This window comes from Esox lucius, chromosome 3 (genome assembly GCF_011004845.1).
Source record: "Esox lucius isolate fEsoLuc1 chromosome 3, fEsoLuc1.pri, whole genome shotgun sequence".
Classification (NCBI taxonomy): domain Eukaryota; kingdom Metazoa; phylum Chordata; class Actinopteri; order Esociformes; family Esocidae; genus Esox; species Esox lucius.
In genome coordinates, this window is record NC_047571.1 from 30,254,950 (window position 1) to 30,282,654 (window position 27,705).

The 27,705-nt window shown below is 41.2% G+C and overlaps 2 long non-coding RNA genes across 3 annotated transcripts; both read right to left on the reverse strand.

The window, feature by feature from the left end:
- Positions 1 to 11,328: 11,328 nt before the first annotated feature.
- Positions 11,329 to 14,277, reverse strand: LOC109616823. 2 transcript variants are annotated; one of them, XR_004575620.1, is made up of 2 exons: positions 13,905 to 14,277; positions 11,329 to 11,590 (listed from the first exon to the last, which is right to left on the reverse strand). It is a non-coding gene; the product is annotated as an uncharacterized LOC109616823 (long non-coding RNA). The 2 variants fall into 2 exon arrangements; XR_004575619.1 differs by lacking the exon at positions 13,905 to 14,277 and adding an exon at positions 13,444 to 13,470.
- A 10,106-nt stretch (positions 14,278 to 24,383) lies between these two features.
- LOC117594259 lies at positions 24,384 to 26,632 on the reverse strand. The gene is made up of 3 exons (XR_004575621.1): positions 26,527 to 26,632; positions 26,376 to 26,444; positions 24,384 to 24,733 (listed from the first exon to the last, which is right to left on the reverse strand). It is a non-coding gene; the product is annotated as an uncharacterized LOC117594259 (long non-coding RNA).
- Between the last annotated feature and the right edge of the window lie 1,073 nt (positions 26,633 to 27,705).

Sequence of the window (27,705 nt, forward strand, 5' to 3'; positions counted from 1 at the left end):
TTATGTACTTAAACTGTAAGTCCTATTCAATATTTGTCTTATTATGACTTTTGTCCGTTTTCTGTTCATCATATGTGATGACCAGTTTGTTTAATTTTCTCCCAGTTCGGTTCTGTTGATTCCCTTTGTTCCAAAATCTCCTTTCCAGTGTAATGGTCCCTTCCTGCAGGGACTGTTCCACTTCATGTTTTCTGTTTGTCCTTGTCTTGTCCTTGTATGGTCTTTCCTGTTCTTGTTTCAGTTGATCGGTATATTCATTTCTCCTGGTGTTTAGCCCTCACCTGTTTCTGTTCTCCTCGTTTGTCTGTGTATTTAGTTCAGCCATTTTCTCCCTGTTACTGTTGGTCATTGTGCTTTGTTTGCCTGTTATGTTTGTGTGCTCCTGTGCTCCTGTGCTCCTGTGCTCCTGTGCTCCTGTGCTCCTGTGCTCCTGTGCTCCTGTGCTCCTGTGCTCCTGTGCTCCTGTGCTCCTGTGCATTTTTGCAGTGCCTGGCACTCCGTTTGGTTTTCTTTAATTTTTGTTAAATTAAAAGGGGAAACCCTCAACTTTCTGCGCCTGCCTCCGTCTCCTACTCTACAAACGTGACATCCAGCTTGTTTTTCCATTTTCCCTTGTATCAGGCCAATTGCATTTAATATCTCACAGGTGACATATCCTCCTCCATTGTCCGTCACCATCTGGTCAATACGTGTCATTAGGTAAATATGGTCACTGAGGTTCATCAGGCACTGCCTTCCTCTACATTCTTTGATCATCAGGTTCAGACATTCATTCTCCTGACGTTGTCCCCTCTTGTCTCCATCAGTTGTCAGAACCATTGAGTATTTAAAGGACCTTTCACTGAGGATATCAAAGATGTTCCTTATTCTGTTTCTCTTTTCTGTGAAGAATTCAGGCTGCAACACCAACAGGAACAAATGAGTTCCAGGTTCAGAAAGAGTTTTAATACGACTCCGTTCCTCTGAGAGTTTGTCATGTGAGATGTTTAACAGATCTGGAGTGTTGATCACAGTTATGAGTCTCCCCTCCACTGGAAGACTAATTTTAACGTATTGGTTTGGATCAGAATCATGGTGAAATGCAGTTTCCAACTGCATATTTCCAAGAGAAACTCCTACCCAGCAGAACAATCCTTAGATCAGACATTGAAACATAAACAGCATCACAAATAAATGTGAGAAATTCTGCTGTAAAATGTATTGTCTCTTTAGTTTCACTATGAACAATACTGCACCAAACATACAACACCTCTGGTGTAAAATAGTATCTTGTCAATGTAGACATTTTGAACACAGATCTTTAAAATAATGTGAGTTGTAGCTGTTTCTCTTTAACCCTATACATTTTAGAATTAATGTTAATACTGCATAATATATAAACAGTTGATCTGGTTGACATTTAATGATAACTCAGAGTGGGAAACCATTCTGAGCTGTTGCATCTCTTGAGTCCTGGCTCTCCAACTGAAAGCAAAATCTAATTAATTTAATATAATTTTTGTAAAGTTTAGTGGACAATAATATTATCATTTTGCCAACACCATAAATATATATATATTTTTTTTTTTCTGACCATATTCCCCCACCATCAAGTGTGGACTCAAAGTTCATAATTCCACTCAGAGTGGCTGCTTCTGCTGCTTTTTTCAGTGGGTTAGGAGTACAAGATAGAGGGGCATTGTGGTGAAAAAAAATTTCTTTTATCATTTTCTATCTTGTGGACATGGTCCTCATGTTTTACTCTGTCTGTTTTTTACTCTACTGCATGGAGGACTTAGACGAGTGTGTGGATGTTGATATTGAAGTAATTTAGTGTGTAGTGTGTTTCATTTGGAAAGTGTTAAACCAATAGGAGCTTAGCTCCCCTAGTGGGCGTGGCTTCAAGATATACAACGATAGTTACCAGAGTTAGAACCATCATTTCTGTGAGCCCCATGGGGGTTTTAACACTGTCAGACCCCCAGAGTCAGCTGATGACTTTAGGGAGGATGAGTAACAGGAGTAGCCCTCTTACATAGGGCCTCTTACATATGCTTACATTAAAATTTTAATTCTTGCAGGCTATTGGCTGCTGTAGCAGCCCAGGGCAAGACAAAGTAATACATAATAGCTGAAGCACTGGATAAGAAATGTCCTTTATTTCTGCTCGTAAAATAGCTGACATTCCATTCCAAAACATCTCTAAAAAGACACTTTGCCAAGCTGATGAAAACCGAAACTCCTTCCTGATCATACAGGAAGGATGCCACTTTAAAGCTTTTTCCTCATTCCAGAACCTTCTATGACATGTTTTGGTACATCTTAGTGATCCATACTTATCCAACTGGCTGGGCTACAGTTACTGTAATGTGATCAGCACTTGACAGTTTAAAACAGATCAATGATGTGGTCATTTTAAGAAACAAATACCCAGATTGTCATCAAAGTAAAATCTACTTTCAATTAAACCACTTAGAAATGTACAGTGACACACAGGGTCGTTCCCAGACATAAGAGACATTACCCTGACGGGTAGGCCTAATAATAAAATATATCCCCTGATCTATTCATCTATAATTCCTATCACGCATTATGACAGTGTAGGCGTGTAAGCCGCTGGCATGTACATCTAGATTTTCCAAATGTACATTACCGTACATTACTTCACTAATTACTGTTGGGAATGTAGGCTGGCTCTCTTGCCTTCATCTTCAAATGCAATCAAAGATGTACTTTACATCACTACAAAGAATGTGTAACTACTGTAGTTAATAAAAGCTTTCGAATTTGACTGGCTGCTGTGTATTTTACTAGTATATAGCTTCAGCAGGCAATGGGTGCAAAAATGATTTGCTTTCCGCCCCTCTTGTTGAAGTTACATATCTATGTAGATATGTAGGATAAGGTGCCCACCCATGGAAATCAAAGGCCTGTCTAATATACGCCTGCACGTATAGCCTACCATGTTAATCCATCTGCCTGGACTGTAAAGCACTTTGGATCAACTCCTGTCTTCTGCCTACATGACTGGCTTGTGTATCTGGGTGAACAGCTCTTCTATAGAATGTAACCACGCGTTTGAGTAACCAGGGCAACGATGACGTTGAATGACAGACCACACGCCTGTCATTCTGAATTACTACTACTTACTACTACTATGAGACTACTTATGTCTCATGAAACTCTTGGTTTGTATTATTTCAGTTCTCCTTCTCCACCATAAATTCCTGTAGATCTAAGGAATGCATTTTCTACATTTTACCTGTCTCCTGCCATTTTAAACTTAGGAGGACATGAGGTCCTGGCCCACACCTGAGGAGTACCAGGCTTGAAAGACCCCTTGCTGTCCCTGTCCAAAGTCCTCCTGGTTGTGTTGCAGATCAAGACGATACCTGATGATTTCAGCTGCCACTGTGCTGACACCTCCCCCTGTGTTGTCCCTGTCCTTGTCCATCTGGTCATGCTTCCGACCTGGACTAAGTTTAAATAGGCTCTGGACTCATCCCACATGCATTTATTAATTATTACAATTTGTACTCTTGATATGTTCACCCGGCACATCCAGAAGAGGACTGGCCACCCCTTTGAGCCGGTGTCCTCTCTAGGTTTCTTCCTAAATTTTGGCCTTCTTATGGAGTTTTTCCTGGCCACTGATTTTCAACACTACTGTTGTTTGCTCCTTGGGGTTTAAGGCCGGGAGTTTTGTAAAAGCACTTTGTGACAACTGCTGATGTAAAAAGGCCTCTGCCTTTTCACATGGATTGGAATGGGTTGAAATTTCAAAGCAAGCCACGATCGGAGAATTTAGTAAATCTCCTGATCAACAATACTTTATAAACGTTTGCATCCTTGGTATAATTGAGACTGTGGAAGACAGAATATTAACAAAACTTATACGAAAATAAATATTATTATTTCAGTATGTGTGCTGTCACATAAAATCAAAACTTAAAGCAGATTCAACATTGTGACAGTTATGTCAGATTATCAAATTCTGATCTTTACCTACTTAGCTATCGTTTATGTGCAATATATGGGAAGCACTTGTAAATAACTTGGCATGGAGGAAGGCCTCAGTGCCTATCAGTAGAGATTGATGTTTTTAGTCCATGTCGAAAATGCATGGGATCAAAAAAAGCTTCAAAAAAAACATCATTAATCACCTGGTGATCATACATCTGAATGATACATCTCTATGTAGAAACGCTGGAGTTATACCATCATAAAATATTCCACATCAGGAATACACAAGACCACCACACGATCACAGAGGTCAGGAGCGAATATTCCTGACGTAGAAATTACAAATGCATTGTTGCCAGAGTCATCAGGAAAACAATATATGAAAAAGTTATCGTTTAGACTCGAACAGGCTCTCTAAAACAGCTAAATATCCATCTACAGCTCTACAAGTTGAACTAACAGCCAGCTGACGTTCCTCCCAAAATTATAAGCCAATGCTGACATTAGTCAACGGTATTGTGGATGCCCGTTTGTTACTGATAATGAATGATGCATAGCCGAAATGTTTTGACATTCACCAGCTTGTGAATTTCATTAGTTCTTGATAATTAGGCTGTAGTGTAATTTTGATTGTTTTAAAGCATGATTGAAAAGCGGCATGTCTTTCTTTTTATTTTATCTCATGCTTTATTAACAATAGATCACAACAAAGCGTAAAGTCACAGTCATAAGAAATTATAACTTTGCACATTGCCAGGGTATCTAAATAAAAATATTATACTTAAACAAAATACTAAAAGTTTTCATTGCTTTCTTGTTTTTCATTTTACATAAAGTGGTGCCATATTGTACAATTTCATTTTCTAAGTGGAAAAAAAGTTTGTTTAGATTCTTACAATATCTGTTTGTGGATATGGAATAATCCCAGTGCAATTTGTAATTAAAAAAACATATGTCTCCCCCAGTGATGTTGTCACCCTCAAAACATAACTGTATATCTCAACTAGGCATCAGCTCCAAGCCCCAAAAAATAGAGGTCCAAAAGAATCTCGCTGGAGGCAATTTGGCATTGACAATAAGATTTCTGCTACTTTTATTACAACATTTATCTTTAAGAATAACATAAATACCAACATCTGCATCAATCAAAGTGCCATAAGCAATGTCAGCATTTTTTTATAAAATGAATGTCCCCTTCGGAATAGCACCAAACACTACAGCATATTCTTTTGGTGAATTTGGAATTTTAAATGTATCTAGAAATTCTGTATAGGATAGACCACTACTATTCAACAATTGTCCAACTAGAATAATGCTGTTTTCAACCCAATTTTGGAAAAATTGTGATTTCTTCTTAAGCCGTATATCGTGGTTTTTCCAAATGTAATATTCATATGGGGAAAAATTATGTTTATAAAGTAATGACCAAGCTACAAGAGCCTATTTATGAAAGTTGGACAGTTTTCAGTTAATCTTATCAACAGAAAAAAAATAAAATTATACATTTTTGGACACTAGGAATGTGACACTTGTAGCCCATTCTATAACTGAATAAGTCCCCTCCATACAAATACCTTGGAATTTGTATTGACAGCGACCATTCATTTAATGGTAATTTAGAATAATGTCTGGTGGTTATTAGCACCACCTGGTGGTGTTATAGTGTTACAGCTATAGAGGACAGAGGTGTTATACATTGACTTTTTTGCCTTGTGTTTATCTATTGCGGGAGGTGAACTGAAATGAATGACAGTTAAAGGAAGCTGGTATCATTGCGCTATGTTACAATGAGAAGAGCTGGTATCATTGCAATGAGGAGAGCTGGTATGATTGCGCTACGTTACAATGAGGAGAGCTGGTATCATTATGCTACGTTACAATGAGGACAGCTGGTATCATTATGCTACGTTACAATGAGGACAGCTTTTATCATTACACTATGTTACAATGAGGACAGCTTTTATCATTACACTATGTTACAATGAGGACAGCTGGTATCATTATGCTACATTCAAACCCACAGTCAAGGTCTCAGATGGAGTGATTATGCTCTGCTACTAAAGCGTATCGCTAACTAGCTAGCCAGTTCACACTGTTCACATAGACCCAGTGTTAGAGACAATATAGCAGGCCTCTCTCACTAATATAATCCCAATAATATAACCGTTATTCCTAAATTTAACCTAACCGTAATGTCCAACCCAAAATGTTACACCCAATGCCGTAAACTTAACCCTGAATACTAATGCTAACCTTAATAGTTTACCCTAAAACCGTAAGACAGTAACAGCCTGTTTGCCCCCCATTTGACCCAACAGGGTTTAAGGGAAACAAAATAACATCAAATGTTCATATGGACTCATCTCATTTGGACATACACATTAAGAAACACATTGAAGGTGTGGTTCACTGTAAGTAAAAAAATAATGTATTTCCTGATGTATAACTGTAACTGTAAATCTGTATTTTTTTTTTATAAATACTGCACTGATTCATATACAGGGGTGATCATACATTAAATTCACATTGTAAAATCATGACAATCCCATTTGGTTTATATTTACAATAATAACGGTAAAAAAATAACATACTGCAAAAATAGCAGTATCATGATTCCCACTTACCCTTTAATGCCCTCCTTTAATATGTCATGTTTTTTACCAAAATGGTTAATATAAAAACACAAATACAGTTTAGGGTTTTCATATTCACAAAGATAGAAAAGCATGTGTGTATTTGTGAGATGTAGGCAGGCTATGCAGTCCTGGTTAGGTTAAATGACCATCCTGCCGGTTCACTCTCCCTTCAGTGTTCCAGGGTGGTTGAACTAGCTGCCATTGAATCATACAGTACAGAACCTGCAGTGTGTTACTGGGACCATTATTTACAACACAGGGCAGTACCAAGTCTGGGTGTCTTTTACATTCAGAGGAGGGAAAGTGGTTTTAACGGCAGCTGTTTGGAAAATATTGTTTAAAAAATCTTTTGCCATGTGTCGGTGGCAAAATCTCGAGCTTGGTAAGAGATATTTTCATAAATCTGATTTAAATAGGTGAGAAATATTGGTCCATTTAAGTACATCCATGTTTGTGTATCTGGTCTAGAAAGTATGTGTCTATTGTCGCTGGTTATGAAAAGTGACAAAATATCCTGTTGCTATGGTTACTCCAGTTACAGTGTGGAGTCTGGAGTTTGGTTTGAGATTGCCCTACTTCTTTCTCATTCATGTAGCTGTAAAGTAGAGGTACATTTAGGTAAAGCCATGTTTGTGCATTTGGTTCAGAAAGTACTATCCATTGAAGCGGTTATTGAAAAGTTGAAAACAATCCTGTTTTAAATGTGTAATGAAAGTAAAAAAACATAAAAGATATAAAAAGGTTGTATGCAGGCAACTTAATCCGGATCAGTCTACACATTATAAAGTTTGAACTAAGTTTCTAGCATAAACAATGTAGGAGGAGTAGCGTTCTAAAGAATAAGTGTGCCGAAGAACTAACTAGGGGCTTCTGCTGAGCAGGCCCAGTAATAACTGTTCAATTCCATTACAGGATCAACCAGTGTCATCCCCCCCTGCTCAAAACATCTTCCCTGAGCCATGTCCAGACATCGCAATCCTATTAGATCATTTCAGGTCCAGCAGGAAGACCTGATGAATCCGTTTCCTAGACAACACGGTGAGCATCATTTTGCAAAGTGCCGTTCTGCAGATTCAATGTTGGACTGTCACATTCAACAATGAATTCTCCATCTGCTTTGACATCTCATTTGTCGGTAGTTTCTCCTTTAATACTCCTGAACAGAATAGAATGAGAAAGTGATTAGAAATGGCCAGTTGGCTAATAGTATGTTTTCTATATTAATATGAACTCAATAAACAGTCGATAAGGGCAACTACAAAAATAAAATTAAAAAAAGAAATACCTACATGAAATTTAACACACTCAGTGATTTACCTAAAATAAAGACTGAACTAAAACTTGTTGTAGCTAAACCTGGAAACACTGGACATTTTTGTCTTATGTTATTTTCCATTAGATCCCTAATTTATCTCAAGACAACACTGTCTCTAGATAAACCTTTTTCATCAGTCCCTTTTAAATGCAACTAATCAAACCGAAAATCTAAATGGATGAGGCAGAGCTCATCAGAGTTAAATTATATTGCAAGAAGCCCAAGTTGATGTGCTTTTCATATCAGAGTCAAATCAAATTAAATTTTAAGTGCATTTAAAATCTCAACATAATACCATAAACACAGCAAATAGGATGAAATTAAATAACAACAAACATACCAGTCATAAAGTATAAAAAAGTGGGTAGAAAAATTATGAAAACATATTTTTAATTTTATTTAAGGTCCTGGAGTCATTTAAAATCTCAAAGTGTCTGCTTCTCCAATATGACAAGACAAGAATATTGTGAGAAATGCAAAATTATAAATCAGCTACTGGTGAGGAACTCCCATCAATGATTTACCTTTTCGACAGACCAGTGTCTGTAGACCTTTTCTCTTCAGAGAAAAGGACCCCAGGTCAGAACCAAGATCAGACCACCAAACCCTGCGCCACTCCTCCAGCCACTCCTCCAGCCACTCCTCCAGCCACTCCACCAGTCACTCCACCAGCCACCCCCTCAGCCACTCCTCCAGGACTGGGATGTGTCAGGAGACATTCAATCTGAAACACATAACCCACGTAGAACAATTATAAAAGCCTAATGTTTATATTATAAATCCCTATTATATAATAAAGACATCCCCAACCACCAAGCTGAATCCTTTATTACCTTCTGGACGAAAAAGGGTTGATGATATTAAATTAATGTATCAAAAAACTGCTCAACTTTAACATGAATCTCTGTCTCCATCATGTGGTTGATCTGCTGCTGTAGAACTCTACAGGTTAACATGTTGTTGTCAGTCTTCTGGGCGAATATTCAGTGAGTGACTGTTGTGGTTGCTTTGTAGCTAAAGGCATAATCATGAAAAGACTTGACATAAGGAGGACAAATGCTTGAATAGTTATTTGTTATTTAATTAGGGTGTATTTTTGAAGTTTAAATAACTCACCAACAATGAGTTGAACCGTGGCTTTTTAAAAGGGCTCTTCAGTGTTGGAATGAAGCAGGTGTAGTTTCCAGCATCAGACAGTTGCACTCTGGTCAGTTTTAGGGAGACGCTCACATTCTTAATTTCTCCTTTGAAAAGAGACGTTCTTCCTCTGTAGGATGGATTCTGGTCATCATTGTAATCGTCAAGGTTACGGTATAAATGCACCTCTTTTGGTTGGAGGTCAAGTCTCTGCCACTCCACTGACTCCTCAACAGCGTTGACGGTGCTGCTGGAGGTTCTCAGAGTACAAGGGAGGATGACATCATCACCTACGGTGGCAACAACTGGTTCAGTCTGACCAACAACCTGAACTGAAACAGAAAGAAATGACATTATGACAAACATTTAAAACACTTGTTTTTATTAGTTATATCATGGACATGGATGTGGTCAGTTATTCGGCCATGCACGACAGAAGGGATACACCAGAACATTCCAAAATATAATTCATGTTTTCATGCAAGTTGGACAGAGATAATACAGGAAATATCAGTTGTGAATGTACAAAATAAAGGAAACAACTGTCATGTCTTGATCAAAGACAGATCTACATTCTATGGGGCCCCAGGGCATGAGTGTCTTTGAATATTATTTATTATTGGCACACATTCATGGAAAAATTTGAAAAATCAAATATGAATATTCTGTATATAATATGAAATACATAATATTAAAAATATCTAATATCTAACATGCTGCCAGGTAGAGGCCCTGGTATTGGTTGTGGCGGGACCAAGGGGGCCCTATATAGGTTGTGGCAGGACCCTGGTGGAGTTGTGGAGGAGGGTCCTTAGTATGGTTTGTGGAGAAGTACTGGTAAGAGTGTAGCTGAAGCTGGGGGGCCCTGGTCTGGTATGGGTTCAGGTGGAGCTGAGGGGCCCTGGTATGGATTGTGGAGCCTGGGCACTTGGAGCACCATTGGTCTATCTATCTACATTTTGCATTCACAGTAGAATATCCCAGAGGCCTTGGACCATTAGGGTCCTTAGGGTGTTTTGTAGCCCAAGGCTCCTAATGCTCAAAGGCCCCTGGTCCCAGACCCCATTTGCCTGGTCCATAATCCCAATAAGGTATATCTGCAGACCGCAAGTCAGGGGCGTTACTTAATATGGGGGATCCTGAATATTATGTTACGCCCACAGAATATTAAGTTACGCCCACTGATGTTCACCATTGGTCAGTTTAAATGGGGGTTCCTGAATATTAGGTTACGCCCACTGATGTTCGCCATTGCTCAGTTTGGGTACATCCTGGTTTGACACACAGTTGGACGCTAGGTGTCATGTATGGGTATGACGACATTACGTTGAGTGTGCTAATGGAGGAAGAAGATTTAACTAACATTACAACTTTATCTCAGAATCCATGTGATTTCAGTCAATATCTTTTGTCAAGATATAACACTAGGTTCATGTGGTTCAAGCACTGATATAGAAAACAAAAGTATATTTGCTTTCACTACATGCTGAAAAATCATTCTAGTCTGTTGGGTTCAGTTCACCAAACTTCTATATAGTCTAATTTGTCTAATGAGAAAGAACCACACCAAGAGTCAGAAAGACGTTTTAGAAGTCACTTCTGCAGAAGGGAGAGAGCCATTGATCTCAACTGAGCCAGGAACGAGCCTGCCAGTAGGATTCAACTCAGCAACTCACACCTTCTCCATGGGTGGACTCGTTTTTATTTAGAAGCACAGCGTTCAGTAGTCATAACACACATGTCCTTTTCCTCTTGGTTATCTCTAGTTGTTATTGCATACTGGAACATCTTGTTATTGAGCGTTATAGGTAGGAAGCATGTGGACAGTAATGAAAACCACATAACTGTTTCAATTGGAACATGTTATTCTAGGCTTATACTGAATGTAATTTAGATAGATTGGTGAAAGCTTTCACAATGATTGAAACAGATCCTATATGAAACATTAACTTCTTACATTTCCCTCCTGTTGTTCCCATTGAAATCAGATGATGCACCTCTCCGGGTTAAGGTTTTCAGTGCAACCTTCATAAAAGGAAAACAGGATAGAAATGCACCAGACAGCACTCTGGGGGAGGCGAAAACCCGAAAGCATATGGGCAAAAATTCCTCCTCCGGCCCTCGGAAGGAGCGACCACCCTAATTTTGGTCAGGCACCGTCTGGTTATTTACATTATTTACACAGTCTAAACATCGTCACATGGTCTCTCATACATTTCTTGTCCATTGAGTTGTTGGTAATGTATCTCTGCATACTGGACCATAGCCCATGACCCTGATGTGAACCAGTCCAACCAACCCTGTGGCTGGTGAGTGAGTGTCTGTTGGTTTCTTCGGCGGACAAGGGTTTTGATACCGTCCGTCTTCCCACTTACTCAAGGGCAGCGTCTGGTGTCAACTTCTTGCACTGAGACTGATGTATCCAGGTGCTTCGTTCTGCGATTTTTACCGCAGTTGGGGTGGTAATGAGTACTCGGAACAGTCCTTCCCACTTGGGTGTCGCCCAGGACTTTCTTTTGATGACCTTTATCAGGATTTCGTCACCCGGTTTCAGGAGAGCCTGTGGAAGAGAAGACAAGGAGACTGGCAAGTTACTGGCATTTTGCACACTCTTTTCTCTAAACATTTTGCACATCCATTCTGTCAATGGGTCCAATTCCCCCTCATTCTCCTGCCATGGTTCCCCCTCCCACAACGGTAATGTGAAAGGTCTCCCATATACTATCTCGAAAGGTGTCAGGCCCGTTGTGTTTGGTACTATTCTCATGTACATTTTGACTAATGGCAGACATTCCGGCCATGTTTTATTTGTTTGTTCCATGGTTTTCCTAAGCCTTAGCTTGATAGTCCCGTTCGTACGCTCAACTAACCCTGCACTTTGGGGGTGGTATGAACAGTGATTTTTTAATGTGATTCCTAAATGTTGACTCATGTTCTGTATGATTTCGTTTACAAAATGAGTCCCATTATCACTCCAGATTACTCTCGGGATACCATGATTTGGAACAATTTCTTTACAGATGGCTTTGGCTACTGTCAATGCGTCTGCTTTTTTAGCTGGTACTATCTCTACCCATTTGGAGAACGTATCTATTAACACTAGACAGTATTTGTATTTATTTGTGCTACTTGTTAATTCTATGAAGTCCATGTGTATGATTTCAAAAGGGTAAGTACCGCTAGGACATCTGCCCCGTTTTGGCCTTATGTTACCTTGAGGGTTGTGCCTACAGCAAATCAAACACTGTCTACAAAAAATTTTTAAATAAGAGTTTAGTCCTGGAGATGCGTGGAACGCATCCCTTATTATTAGTTCCATCCCTCCTGTTGAGACATGGCAGGGACCATGGCTCAATCTTGCAGCCAGAGCGAACATGTTTCTTGGCAGTCAGGGTCTGTCCCCTACAGTGTATATCCCTCCATCGTTCTTCGAGGCACCATCCCGTTCCCATCGTTCTTTTTCCACTATTGATGCGTGCTGTTGCATATCCTTCAATACCTCAATTGGTATGAGGGGGTTGATTTGAGTGTTCAGTGTCAGGGCCGACATAGAGGTGAACAGTGTTCCCGCCTCCTTTGGTTCAATCTTGATGACGTGGGTCTCATCATACTCTGGTTCCTGTATCCGGTCTTGTGTGGGATCAGTCATGTAGACCACACCTGAATCACCCCTCCCCATCTGCCGTCCTACCAGCCAATGTTCTCCAGTGGTGTGTTGTCCCACCATGCTGATCATGATCGGGTGTGTCAGGGCTGCCAATTTCGCTGCAGCGTCGGCCAATGCATTCCCCTTGCTTACATCATCTGTCCCCTTCGTGTGTGCCTTACATTTTACCACGGCCAATGCTCTTGGAAGCTGTATAGTTACTAACAGCTTTATGAGTAACTCCGCACGGGTCTGCCAGTGGAGGTGGTCATGCCTCTTCTTGCCCACTGTGCAGCGTAGACGTGTATGGTTGAATGGGCATACTGGCTGTCAGTGTAGATCGATACCTCTTTTCCTGCATATAAGATGCATGCTTCCGTTAATGCAATTATCTCTGCTGCCTGTTTCTTCATCAGGCTTGATGTTGGCCAACCCCACCAATGCTTTTTCTGCTTTCCGCTTCTTCTTCTCCTCCCTGCATTGTTCCCTCTTCTTTGCTTGTTCTATCCACACAGCTATTGCCGTTAATTGGGCTTGGATTTTTTCCCGTCTTCTTCCCTTGCTTAAAATTTCCTTACTTTGCAAATTTCGCCTAATGAACTGCAGTTCTTCTAATTTAAAGTTGCCTGAAAAATCAAAATGTTTTTTCCATTCCCCTATATACGTTATGGCACCCGGGTGATTATTGCGCATGTATTTTTCATCTGTGGTTAACGTTTTCTCATTACATTGCCCCATTTTGTAATACTAAAATTGCATTTACTTACCTGGGACGTCCCCTCTAATTTTAACTTAAATTCAATAAAAGGTTCTTATCTTGTTTATAGTGAATCCTATCGAATCCACCATTTACTGTCTCTCCACGAAAATCCCAGATCTCAGCGTTTAGGTTGGTTGGAAATCCCCGATTCCCCACCAGGTCCCAGACCTAGACAACGTATCCCTGACACGTTTTTAATCTAACCCACGACTGTCGTTTAGGTTGGCTGGAAATCCCTGATTTCTCCACCAGGTCCCAGACCTAGACAACGTATCCCTGACACATTTTTAATCTAACCCACGACCGTAGAGAGCGTTTAGGTTGGCTAGAAATCCCTGATTTCCCCACCAGGTCCCAGACCTAGACAACGTATCCCAGACACGCTTTTTATCTAACCCACGAATACAGTTTCTTAGTGGTTTCCACACGACTCACTACAATTTTCTAAAAGATAACGAAAACTTTTACCGTTTTTCCGGCTCCCGGTGAGGTCCTGGTTCGACGGGATCCTTCACTGTCCCTCGGGACGGCCGCGGATCAACACCTAGGTGGTCCCCCTCCGTGAAGGTCGGCGGGGCCGTCGACGGTGTTAATGACCTGTTGCTCCTCCGTCGCCCCGACGGGCAGGTATCGGATCCCGGGTTTCGGCACCAATTAATGTTGGGTTCAATTCACCAAACTTCTATATAGTCTATTTTGTCTAATGAGAAAGAACCACACCAAGAGTCAGAAAGACGTTTTAGAAGTCACTTCTGCAGAAGGGAGAGAGCCGTTGATCTCCACTGAGCCAGGAACGAGCCTGCATGTAGGATTCAACTCAGCCACTCACACCTTCTCCATGGGTGGACTCGTTTTTATTTAGAAGCACAGCGTTCAGTAGTCATAACACACATGTCCTTTTCCTCTTGGTTATCTCTAGTTGTTATTGCATACTGGAACATCTTGTTATTGAGCGTTATAGGTAGGAAGCATGTGGACAGTAATGAAAACCACATAACTGTTTCAATTGGAACATGTTATTCTAGGCTTATACTGAATGTAATTTAGATAGATTGGTGAAAGCTTTCACAATGATTGAAACAGATCCTATATGAAACATTAACTTCTTACATAGTCTGATTATGCTTCTACCAAGTATGTAAAATTAAATGGTATTTTCCAATATCCGGACAATAAGTTATGCCCCTGACTTGAGGTTTGCAGATATACCCTCCTCTGTTACTGTATTCCCATTGATGTCGTCATCAACAAGAAACCAGAAAAGGGTATGCTGTCATGACTTTTATTTCCTTACTCAACATGATTTTACATTAGAAGAGATTTTCTGTGTTTTCTGTTGATACGAGAATAGAAATGTCCTTGAAAGCGATAATGATGTCGAGGTGGTTAAGAAATAATCTGTGGCTACTTTGTCAAAAATCACACAAGTTATATGAAGCCAGCGTTGCCAACTCCTCAGTAAGGAAAGTAACTATTGGCTGTCCTAAAAGTCACTAGAAATCGCAAAATGACATCATCGCCTAATTTGCATAATTTGCCATTAGCATAATGAATGGATTATTTTATTTTTTAACATACAAAACTCTCGTTGGGAAAAAGAATATGAATGCGTATTTACAAATGTTGTCGATGTACAAGACATAATCACGTGAGCAAAAAAAACAAAGAACAAATCAAAAAAGGGGGCTCTATTTAAGTCAAAATCAAAAGGCTAGAAAATAAATAAACATTTAGAGCGACACACAAGGGAGATATCATCGTGGTCATGGATTAAGAGAACTGCACCAACTGCATGTGATGCTGACAGTGATTTATTTTTGTGCAGTGATTTATTTTAGACAAAGAACATTAACATTTTACATTATGGGCAGGGAAAAGCCAGCGATGGAAGAACCAGACTTAACAACACAGCATGTTGTGTGGCATGTGATGTTAGTTAAACAATAAGCAACACTAGACAGTTGTTTATTCAGACATGCAGCCTCAAAAACAACAACCACAATTATAATATTAAGCAATATAAAATTAGATGACAAATGTCTAAGATGATGATTGGAAAATGCTAATTGACATTTTTGAGAACTGTACATTTACAAAAGTGGGAATCTGTATCAGAGTGATGTGAACTCCCAGGCACAAACACAAAGCCACAGATGCTCTAAATCAGACCTCACAGTTCCAGCCTCTCAAGTTGCTCTGGATAAATCATTTGTTTTATTATGCTGCCTTTGTATTATTAGTTCACTGCTGCTCACATCACTGCAGTCTCAGTGTAGAAGATATGTGGTGGATATCTGGTATGAACTACTTTGGGTTATAACATTCCTAGTGATTGTTATGGATTCTTACTGTATTACACATTTTCCTGGCTTTTGTTGATTCAATTCTTTTATCTCATCTTCATGCCTTTTTTCCAATTCTTTAATTATTTCTGTCAGTTGCTTTTTATCATGACTATAGAGATTCTTTAATTGGTCATTCTCCTCTTTGTGCTTTGTTGTTGTTCGAACTTTTCTTTCTGAGTTTGTATCTCTTTTTCCATTTTCCCCTTTTCTTCCTCCAATTTCATTCTTGCAAACTTTCTTGTTCTTTCCTTTTTTCATCCTCCATCCTCCGTTCTTTAGAAGGCTTCTTTACCAAACAGACTCATAATCAAGTTCAAAGTGTTTCTGTTCAGTTCTGTGAACTCTTCAGGCTTCAACACCAGCAGAAGAACATGAGGTCCAGGGGCTGTCAGGGTCTTACACTTCTCCATCTCCTTCATCATGGACTCCACAGACAGATGGTTAGAGAAGAAGTCTGGAGCCTTTACTACAGTTACTGACTTGCCATTCACTTTTCCACTGGCTGACTGGTACTGTGGTTCATTGGTTAAGAAATGAGTCTTAAAAGCTTCTTTCTGTAAAATCATGTTGCCCACCACTTTCTTCTTATCATCACTCGTCCCCAAAAGAACAATCCTGAGTGAAGACACTGTAAACTCAACTCAACACAGTAATTAATACAATAATTAAAAGGATATGTAGATAAAACTTTGTAATGTATTTGTTTTCACTGTTTTGTCTAGCAATTGTTATGCCTTTGGCCATGTCATCATTTAAACTGAGAAAGGTGAAATAACTCTTGGTTGACAGACCTGGGGGATGGGTAATTTATTGATGCACCAGTGCAAAATCTACACAAATGAATAAGAAAGGTTTAAGGAACATAAAAGTCAGTGTTGCTAACCATTACACCACAGAGCTTTATGTTCAATGGTGTCTATCCTGAACAAATCCTCTTTTGCCACTGGCCATCTTAACAGCTAACTGGCCATTCGTGAATGATATTGATGCAGTTAAACTGATTAACGTTTCTTACTAAGTTTAGCTCCACCACAAATAGCATCTACTGTTAGCTTTTACCACTGGCTGTTTGAACAGCTTATTCGCCAGTAATAGGCTTTACCAGTATCAACTAACTTTCTGGAATAGTTATATGAATTGAGCACTTGCTAACGAGTCTGCCAAAGCTATTTCATTTCGTGGCGTAAGAACGTATTTTTCTCTTTCATGGTATAACAACATACTTTTTTCTTTCATTTGTGAATGACATTGATACAATAACTATCAAGAAAGGTGACGATAACCAGGGTTGGGTAGGTTACTTTTTAAATGTAATCCATTACAGTTACAAGTTACTTGTCCACATTTGTAATCAATAACGTAACTTTTTGATTACTCAAACTCAGTAACGTAATCTGATTACTTCCATATTAAGAGGCATTGGAAAAAATTCTAGGAATAGCCTATAACCAACTGCACATCTTTTGCGGGATCAATCAATGTTAGAGTTTACATAGTTGGCCAAAAACGGAATTTGCATTTTACCTTATGGGTTGTGTAAGCTACAGCCTTTGGAAATGGGTTTCTAAACCATTGCTTTTTACTTCAATATGATTGGGCTACATCTCTACATTACACGCTAAAGGTCTGTCAGATATTCATTCATTCCAATTAATCCAATAAACCTCGATCTTCCAGAATCTGACTTTTTATCTGAACATAACCCAAAATAGCCCCTCCAAGAACTGCCACCTTAACGTGGTGGAGGGGTTTGAGTACCCGAGTGACCCTAGGAGCTATGTTGTCTGGGGCTATATGCCCCTGGTAGGGTCTCCCAAGGCAAACAGGTCTTAGGCGACGGGTCAGACTAAGAGCGGTTCAAACCCCCCTTAATGATGAATAAAATTATGAGTACCGTGACGTCGCCCGGTATGGCGCAGCCGGGGCCCCACCCTGGAGCCAGGCCGAGAGGGTCGTTTCCCTGCGCCTACGGGTCGGGGATAGGTCTCTCACTGTTGTTTGTGCCTACGGGCCGAACGGCAGTGCAGAGTACCCGACCTTCTTGGAGTCTCTGGGAGGGGTGCTGGAAAGTGCTCCGACTGGGGACTCTATTGTTCTACTGGGGGACTTCAACGCCCACGTGGGCAACGACAGTGACACCTGGAGGGGCGTGATTGGGAGGAACGGCCCCCCTGATCTGAACCCGAGTGGTGTTCAGTTATTGGACTTCTGTGCTAGTCACAGTTTGTCCATAACGAACACCATGTTCAAGCATAAGGGTGTCCATCAGTGCACGTGGCACCAGGACACCCTAGGCCGCAGGTCGATGATCGACTTTGTTGTCGTCTCATCTGACCTGCGGTCGTATGTCTTGGACACTCGGGTGAAGAGAGGGGCGGAGCTGTCAACTGATCACCACCTGGTGGTGAGTTGGATCCGATGGCGGGGGAGGAAGCTGGACAGACTCGGCAGGCCCAAGCGTACTGTAAGGGTCTGCTGGGAACGTCTGGCCGAGTCTCCTGTCAGAGAGATCTTTAACTCCCACCTCCGGCAGAGCTTCGACTGGATCCCGAGGGAGGCTGGAGATATTGAGTCCGAGTGGACCATGTTCTCCACCGCCATTGTCGAAGCGGCCGCTCAGAGCTGTGGCCGTAAGGTCTCTGGTGCCTGTCGAGGCGGCAATCCCCGAACCCGGTGGTGGACACCGGAAGTAAGGGATGCCGTCAAGCTGAAGAAGGAGTCCTATCAGGCCTGGTTGGCTTGTGGGACTCCTGACGCAGCTGACGGGTACCGACAGGCCAAGCGGGCTGCAGCCCGTGTGGTTGTGGAGGCAAAAACTCGGGCCTGGGAGGAGTTCGGTGAGGCCATGGAGAAGGACTATCGGCTGGCCTCGAAGAGATTCTGGCAAACCATCCGGCGCCTCAGGAGAGGGAAACAGTGCCCTACCAACGCTGTTTACGGTAGAGTTGGGCAGCTGTTGACCTCAACTGAGGATGTCGTCGGGCGGTGGAAGGAGTACTTCGAGGATCTCCTCAATCCCGCTGCCACTTCTTCCATTGAGGAAGCAGAGGATGAGGGCTCAGAGGTGGACTCGTCCATCACCCGGGCTGAAGTCACTGAGGTGGTCAAGAAACTCCTCGGTGGCAAGGCACCGGGGGTGGATGAGATCCGCCCTGAGTACCTCAAGTCTCTGGATGTTGTGGGGCTGTCTTGGTTGACACGCCTGTGCAACATCGCGTGGCGGTCGGGGACAGTGCCTCTGGGATGGCAGACCGGGGTGGTGGTCCCTCTTTTTAAGAAGGGGGACCGGAGGGTGTGTTCCAACTATAGGGGGATCACACTTCTCAGCCTCCCCGGGAAAGTCTATGCCAGGGTTCTGGAGAGGAGAATACGGCCGATAGTAGAACCTCGGATTCAGGAGGAACAGTGTGGTTTTCGTCCGGGCCGTGGAACACTGGACCAGCTCTATACCCTCTACGGGGTGTTGGAGGGTTCATGGGAGTTTGCCCAACCAATCCACATGTGTTTTGTGGATTTGGAGAAGGCATTCGACTGTGTCCCTCACGGCATCTTGTGGAGGGTGCTTGGGGAATATGGGGTCCTGGGTCCTTTGCTAAGGGCTGTCAGGTCCCTGTACAACCGAAGCAGGAGCTTGTTCCGCATTGCCGGCAGTAAGTCAGACTTGTTCCCAGTGCATGTTGGACTCCGGCAGGGCTGCCCTTTGTCACCGGTTCTGTTCGTAATTTTTATGGACAGAATTTCTAGGCGCAGCCAGGGGCCGGAGGGTGTCAGGTTTGGGGACCACACAATTTCGTCTCTGCTCTTTGCAGATGATGTTGTCGTGTTGGCCCCTTCTAACCAGGACCTTCAGCATGCGCTGGGATGGTTTGCAGCCGAGTGTGAAGCGGTGGGGATGAAAATCAGTACCTCCAAATCCGAGGCCATGGTCCTCAGTCGGAAAAGGGTGGCTTGCCCACTTCAGGTTGGTGGAGAGTGCCTGCCTCAAGTGGAGGAGTTTAAGTATCTAGGGGTCTTGTTCACGAGTGAGGGAAGGGTGGAACGGGAGATTGACAGACGGATCGGTGCAGCTTCTGCAGTAATGCAGTCGATGTATCGGTCTGTCGTGGTGAAGAAAGAGCTGAGCCGCAAGGCGAAGCTCTCGATTTACCAGTCAATCTACGTTCCTACTCTTACCTATGGTCATGAGCTTTGGGTCATGACCGAAAGGACAAGATCCCGGATACAGGCGGCCGAAATGAGCTTTCTCCGCAGGGTGGCCGGGCAATCCCTTAGAGATAGGGTGAGAAGCTCGGTCACCCAGGAGGAGCTCAGAGTAGAGCCGCTGCTCCTCCACATCGAGTGGGGTCAGCTGAGGTGGCTTGGGCATCTTTTTCGGATGCCTCCGGAACGCCTTCCTGGGAAGGTGTTCCGGTCCCGTCCCACCGGGAGGAGACCCCGGGGAAGACCTAGGACACGCTGGAGGGACTATGTCTCCCGGCTGGCCTGGGAACGCCTCTGTGTCCCCCCGGAAGAGCTAGAGGAAGTGTCTGGGGAGAGGGAAGTCTGGGCATCCCTGCTTAGACTGCTGCCCCCGCGACCCGGCCCCAGATAAGCGGAAGAAGATGGTATGGTATGGTATGGGTAACCCAAAATCTAATGATGATTAACCCTGTTCTGTTACCTTGTTCATGTTTTTAATTGCTTCAAAACATTGTTGAAAGATAAATGGCAATTACTCGAAAAGGGTATTGATTGTTGTATATAAAAATTAAGATATCCGTAGCTTTTCGTGCATAAACTGCTCTTTAACAAATTGCTGTAAAAATAGGCTACTGGATATTTTGCACAGTAGTGTACCGTTTTCCATTAATACAGTTGAATACTGTAAATTCTGATGTCTTCGAGGAACAAAATATTAACGGCAAGCACCTGTATGATCTTAAGGTAAAAAGCAGTATTTATAAAAAAATTTACAGCAAGCTGCCTATAATCTTACGGTATAATATAGTATTATATTGTTATATATAGTTAACTTTACATTAGCCTTGATCTTCAGTCCGTTTAATAGTTAATCTGAGCAAAATAAAAAATGAAATGAAATAAAAAATAGGCCTACACATCAGTGATTTTATTTGAGATTGAGGACACAATAACAAGAAGATAAATAATTAGTTTTCATCCGGACTCTTAAACTGACAACACCAAACTGGATGGATTTCAGGCATCACCTGCTGCTTTCCTCACCTACTCGCGTCAACTGCGCAGCGCACCCTCATCCTTCCTGTCCCCGTGGCTTTTTTAAGAAGGTAAATATAATCTTGCAAAAGTCAGCATAATGCTAATGTGATTTTGTGTTGGATTAACAATTTATTGACAGTTTTTTGCAGAAATGTCAAAAGTACGTTCTGCATGCACGGTTTATGGGGGTTTATAGGGACAAGCTTGTAATGCATGTTGATGCAAAAAGTTAAACAGTAGCTTAAAATATTGACTAAAGTAATTGACTGTAGTTGACTAGTTGTTGATGTTATTTATTTTTTTCTTGAGAGATTATTTTGCTGTGAAGGCCTGTAGTGAAAACATGATAACTTGCAACGTATGTGATAAAACCTGCAGGAATACATTTGCACGTCAGGCACATGCAAACTCATAGTTGTCTGCCTAATGCATCTTTCAAGTGAGGTTTCCCTGAATGCACAAGAGCTTTTTCTTTGTTTTCGGCCTTTCGCTCTCACACTCATCGCCATAAATATGTAAAGAATGTAACTAAACTGGATAATGCAGGAGATTTAACATGTCATATGGACTTCTGTAGTACAAAATGTGAGGGGTCTTCTCTTGCACCTGAAAAGTCATATAACTGATGACAAGACAGTCTCGTGCCATTTCAGACAATGTGACAAAACATTCACAGTTAAGTCAACATTCACATCCAGAAAGTATAAAGATTACTCTGAAGGAAGTGTAGTTGAGTCCATAGCAAGTACAAGCATTTCAGGCAGATCCTCTGGCTAAGGGCCCTGACTGCACATCACAATCGTATCATAAAAACACTGAGGCTGCGAGTCATAATGTGGAAGCAAGGGGCTGTTGTGGTGTTAAATTTGACAAAATTTTCAATCAACTGGCATATTTCCATGTATGTCAGTCTGGATTACCTCCTTGTCTAGGCCATGACCTTTTTGAGGGTGTGGTCTCTACAGATTTGGCATTGTACCTCAACCACCTTGTTTTAAAAGAAAAAGAGTTTACTTATGTTGAACTGAATCGGCGCATTAACCAGTTTAAATATCTTGGCAATGACGGCAACAACAAACCTTGTGAGGTGAACCCAGGGGCTGGAAAACTCTCTGGACATGCAGTTCAAAATTGGTGTTTTCTGAGAATGTTGCCATTATTAATTGGTGATAAAATAAAAAGCGCCGGAGAGAGTGAGGTGTGGCAGCTAATTTTCCAGCTGAGCGAGATCGTGGAGCTGGTATGTGCTCAAACCATTTCCACAGGCCAGGTAGCATATTTAAAAGTCCTTATATGAGTATTTGTACATCAGAAAGCAGACTTTTGTGGGTCATCCACTCAAACCTAAACATTACTACCTAAATCATTATCCAGAACTCATTGTTCAATTTGGGCCACTCATCCGTCTATGGACACTGAGATTTGAAAGTAAGCACACTTATTTCAAACAGTGTGCAAGAAGGCTGCACAATTTCAAAAACCTCTGTGGAACCCTTGCTGAAAGACATCAGCTTCTGCAGTCTTTTCTAAGTGCTGGAACACTGTTTCCACCATCTGTTGTGGTAGAGAAGGGAACTGAATTTTTTGAGGGAGACTACAATGATAAGGTCAGACAGTCAGTTGCTCATCTTAATTTTGATCATCTAAATACCCTCATTAGTCATGATGTGACAGTAAAAGGGACAACATATAAGAGGACCATGTTTGTTGTTGTAGGTCATAATGATGATGGCCTTGTATTGGGAAAAATCAAAAAGGCTGTCATTCATAAGAATTCAGCCGTGTGCTTCATCACTGAGGTATATCAGGCTGTTCGTCAACCAGAGATGAATGCTTACCACACTTCACCAATGCAGGAAGCCTACTACTGTGTCAGTCAAGCAGAGATCACTACCCACTGCCTGAGTATTCAGTTTGCTAACTCTTCATCATTCTGTCCCAACATTTTAGATTCATGTCATCCATTGGTGATGAAATGAAGGTCATCATCCTCAAGACTTTGCCCAATTTGAAATCTCGGGTGTGGAATCAAAAGAGGACTTCAAATATGTGCAGTAGGATGACCTCAGAGATCGCCTGTTATCCAGCAAAGGAAACTTCTGGAGACATTCAAAATGGGTTAGTATTATCAATATAGTGTTTTCCTGTCCAGTTAAAGGTGCGGTATTTGGTCAAAAATAATACAGTTTACACACAACTGACATATAGAATGAATGCAGAATAAAGTAGTGATATGGGCTGGCCACAGACTATACCATTTTTATTATTGCACTGTAGCTTTAAGTCTATTCAAAACAATAAATGGAATTGCCATACAAATTCACAATCTCTAGTGTGTATGATATGAGTTTGCATGCATATGTGGCAAATATTGTGAAATAGTGATAATAATAACATATTTTATTTCCATGTGTTCTAGAATCTACTACAGTCACACTTGATCTACAAATCTTGCCAGATGACTCCGAACATCAAGACGGTCTGGACACCTGCAGAAGCCAACTGATTCTTACGGATGCACACAATTTCAGCCGGATCCTCCACCTGAAGAAACCAATGAGACAGTGGAGCAGAAGCAGCAACAATTGGTGAACATCTACAGGCAGGAAGGTATTCAAGGTAGTGAGAGGGCAGAAGTGATAAACCTCATGAAAACAACATTCTGTCTTCCGCGTAACCACATCAATCAGACCTTCCATTGAAGATTTAAGAATCCAGTGGCCCTACCTTTTTACCCCAAGGGGTCTGTATTGTCACTTTGAATTACTAACTGACATCACCGTTCTGCGTGCCTTGGAGCTATCCATTGAAGAATGTGGACAAGGAATAGAGATGTATTTAAACTGAAGAACAAAGATGTACAGTCTGAAGATGGGGAATTGACTCTTTGCACCATCCAGTTACTGATGGCCTACATTGATAAGAGAACAGAGGGACTGATACTCTTAGCTGATACAAGTTTTGTTTAGCAATATTTCTTGTGTCTACAATGACTGTACATGAAATTCCATTCTTAAAATACTGTTGTTCTACGTTCTACAGATGTCTGCCACAGCAACCGATGTTGAGCGCACCCTGACCCTCCCAACCAGTCCACGACTTATTCTACTGGGTATGTGTCATAAAAGCATGACATGGAGTATAGAACAAAGTCAGTCTGTCTTTCTGTATCTGTCTCCTAAACTTAAGTTTTATCATGGTCTGTCATGGATGTAGTTCTTTCATCATTCTTTTTGCTGTCTCAAGTTGTGGAAACTAATGATTTGCAATAAGATACTTCAGAGACTCAGTGTACATTTTTATGTTCTGTGTGTTAATCTTTAATGTGTTAATCTGCAAAATACACAGACATTGCAATGAATACATCCAACACATTTCTGTCCGGCTTTCCTATTAGCTCTACAGTTCAATGTGTGTGTATTGACCTAAAACACCAGTTAAACAACAAAAAATAGCTTTAATGCCACACAAACACATCAAGTTGCACAAAACATTACAGTTAAAAAGATAAAACAATCTATAAGAGGTGGCTTTTTCTGTGAACTTCTTATCCTCATATAAGGCCCTTATACCCATATTTATTTTCCATAACTGTTGTCTGCATCAGTTGCTGGTGATGGAGTCAAATTGGGACATTGGATGATCAGCATCGAAAGCCAGGTCATCTGTGAAGGCATCCAAAAAACCTTCATCCCAGGGCTTGCTGCAGTTTTCGCCACATACTATGTGTTCAACCTGCAATACAAAGAAGAAGCTGCAAGGACACTGGAGTTTGTTCAAAGGAACATTTCTGCCAGAAATATTGTTTGAGTATGTTACCCCTCTTCCCAGCTATGTTCAGAAATATTGAATTGTCATTTATTATAAGCCATGCTGGTATATTAACTTTTACAGTTGTTGCACCTATCTCCTGCACATCAAAGCATAGCCTGCTTCCTTTTGGCACCCATCTTAATTAAGGAATGGGGCTGTTCAGATTGGCCATGTCACTCTCTGTGGTGCTCTCACTGAGCAATGTGTCCTTTGCTAACTGCTCTTCTTAAGTTGACAATTGACAAGGACACTAGCAAAGCTCAAAACTAGAGAAGAATCAGTCAGGAAGTATAAGGAGAGAGCAATTGTCTCTGCCCACCACCTGCAAAATCATTCCCTTTTTGGGGGTTGTCTTGCTGTTGTCTCTCCAGTGCACCTGTCACTTTCAAAGGCCCATTCTGAGCCAGGAAAAACCCTGCATATACACACACACAGTCACACACACACAGTCACACACACACTCACTGGCCACTACATTAGGAACACCTTTTCAACTGCTTTTTGATGTACATATGTAATCAGCCAATCATATGGCAGTCCTCAGTGCATTTAGGCATGTCTACTTGGTCAAGATTATCTGCTGAAGTTTAAACCAAGCATCCGAATGGGGAAGGTGACATAGTTGTTGGTGCCAGACGGGCTGGTTTGAGTATTTCAGAAAGTCTGATCTACAGGGATTTTCCCACCGAACCATCTCTAGGGTTTTACAGAGAACAGCCCGAAAAAGTGAGCAGCAGTTCTCTGGCCAGACTGGTTCGAGCTGATAGAAAGGCAACAGTTACTCAAATAACCACTCATTACAACCAAGGTACACAGAAGAGCATCTCTCAAAGCACAAAATGTAAAACCTTGCTCCAGCAGCAGAAGACCACATTGGGTGCCACTACTGTCAGCTAAAAACAGGAAAATGAGGCTACAATTTGCATAGGTGTACCAAATGAAGTAGCAGGTGTACCTAAGGAAGTAGCAGGTGTACCTAATGAATTGGCTGGTGAGTGTATATATAATATATAATCTCAAGAGTTGATTGAATTTGCCATGAAGGAAAACTAATAAGAACTGACAACAAGCAATATAATGTTATTATAGGCCCACAAAATATATAATGTTGTGCAAAATGCTTCAACACTTAACACTCAGCAGCATCCCTAGGACCTATAATGGACACACGGCCCCATAATTAACTGTATGGCTACACACAGGTGCTAATCTGCAGGAAGACCCATGTTATATGGCTCAGGGGGCCCAATTCAGACAGATTAGGGGTGGAAAACAACATAAACCATGACTTTACAATAGTGTTCTGGGCAATATGTAAAGTTATTGAAAGTATCATTGTGTATCTTAGGCCCCTGGGCATGTGCCCGGTATTCCCGTTCAGTTATCCATCCCTGGTGAAAACATTTAGGATGTTTTGAGTGCACTGAAAGAAAAACTTTAAACATAAAAACTTTGCCAATTGAATCATTCAAAACCCAAAGTGGCCAAAGGTTTTGTCCATTTGCGTACTTGGGGTATTTGGAAGCTTTGTGTAAATTAGTCATTATGTTTACATTTTACCCACATTCTTTATCACGCCTGGATTGTTCCTCACTTGTTCCAGGTCTGGATTGTTCCTCAAATGATGCCAATCCTGAAAAGAAAGTTGACAGTTTCAATTTTGCATTTTATATGTTAATGATGTAAGTCATATTCAATGTTTATGTTTATCATACCAGGTTGTTTAACTTTCTCAGAGTTTGTTTTTTTGTTTTCTCTTTTTTCTAAAATGTCCTTTCCATTGTGTACTTCTGTATTCTCTTGTATTGTGCTACTTGTAGTATCTTCAAATATCTCACAGGAGACATATCCTCCTCTATTGTCCTCCACTAACTGGTCAACACATGTCATTAGGTGATTACGGTCACTGAGGTTAATCAGACACTGCCTTCCTCTACATTCTTTGATCATCAGGTTCAGAGCTTGATTCTCATGCAGGTGTCCCCTTTTGTCTCCATCAGTTGTCAGTACCATTGAGTGGTCAAAGGACTGGTCATTGAGTTTGTCTAAGACGTTCTTTATTCTGTTTCTCTCTTCTTCTGTGAAGATTTCAGGCTGAAGCACCAACAAGAACACATGAGGTCCAGGTTCAGGAAGAGATTTAATCAAACACATATCCTCAGAGAGTTTGTCATGTGAGATGACAAACAGGTCTGGGGTGTTGATCACAGTTATGAGTCTCCCCTCCACCGGATGACTAACTTTAACATATTGGTTTGGATCAGAATCATGGTGAAATGAATGGTTTCTCAGGATGATGTTTCCAACTGCATTCTTCCAAGAGAAACTCCTACCCAGCAGAACAATCCTTAGATCTGTAGGACTTTCAGACACTGAAACATAAACAGCATCACAAATAAATGTGAGAAATTCTGCTGTAAAACATATTAATTTAGTTACACTATGAACAATACTGCACCGAACATACAACACCTCTGATATACAAAATTATCCTGTCATTAAAGACATTTTGAAAACTGATCTTTTAAATAATGTGCCCTGAGGACAAAACAGAGCTGTAGCTGTTCCCCTTTAACCCCATACCATAATATTTTATATTTCATGTTACAACATTGCACAACAACTCCACAGGGTTGATGTGGTGGATATTTTATGATAATGATACGTCACTTTCAGGAGGCAACCATTCTGAACTGTTGCTCTTGTGACCTGTTTTTTGACTGAAAACAAATTAAAATTAATTGAATATGATTTTTGTAAAGTTGTTGAAGTTCAGTGAACATGAATCTGAATTTTGCCAATGCCATAAATGCTTATTTTTGTTGTTGTGACACTGATGGAATATATTTTGTTTACCATGCCTCCTAAAGGTATTCAGATCCCTGACCTATTCG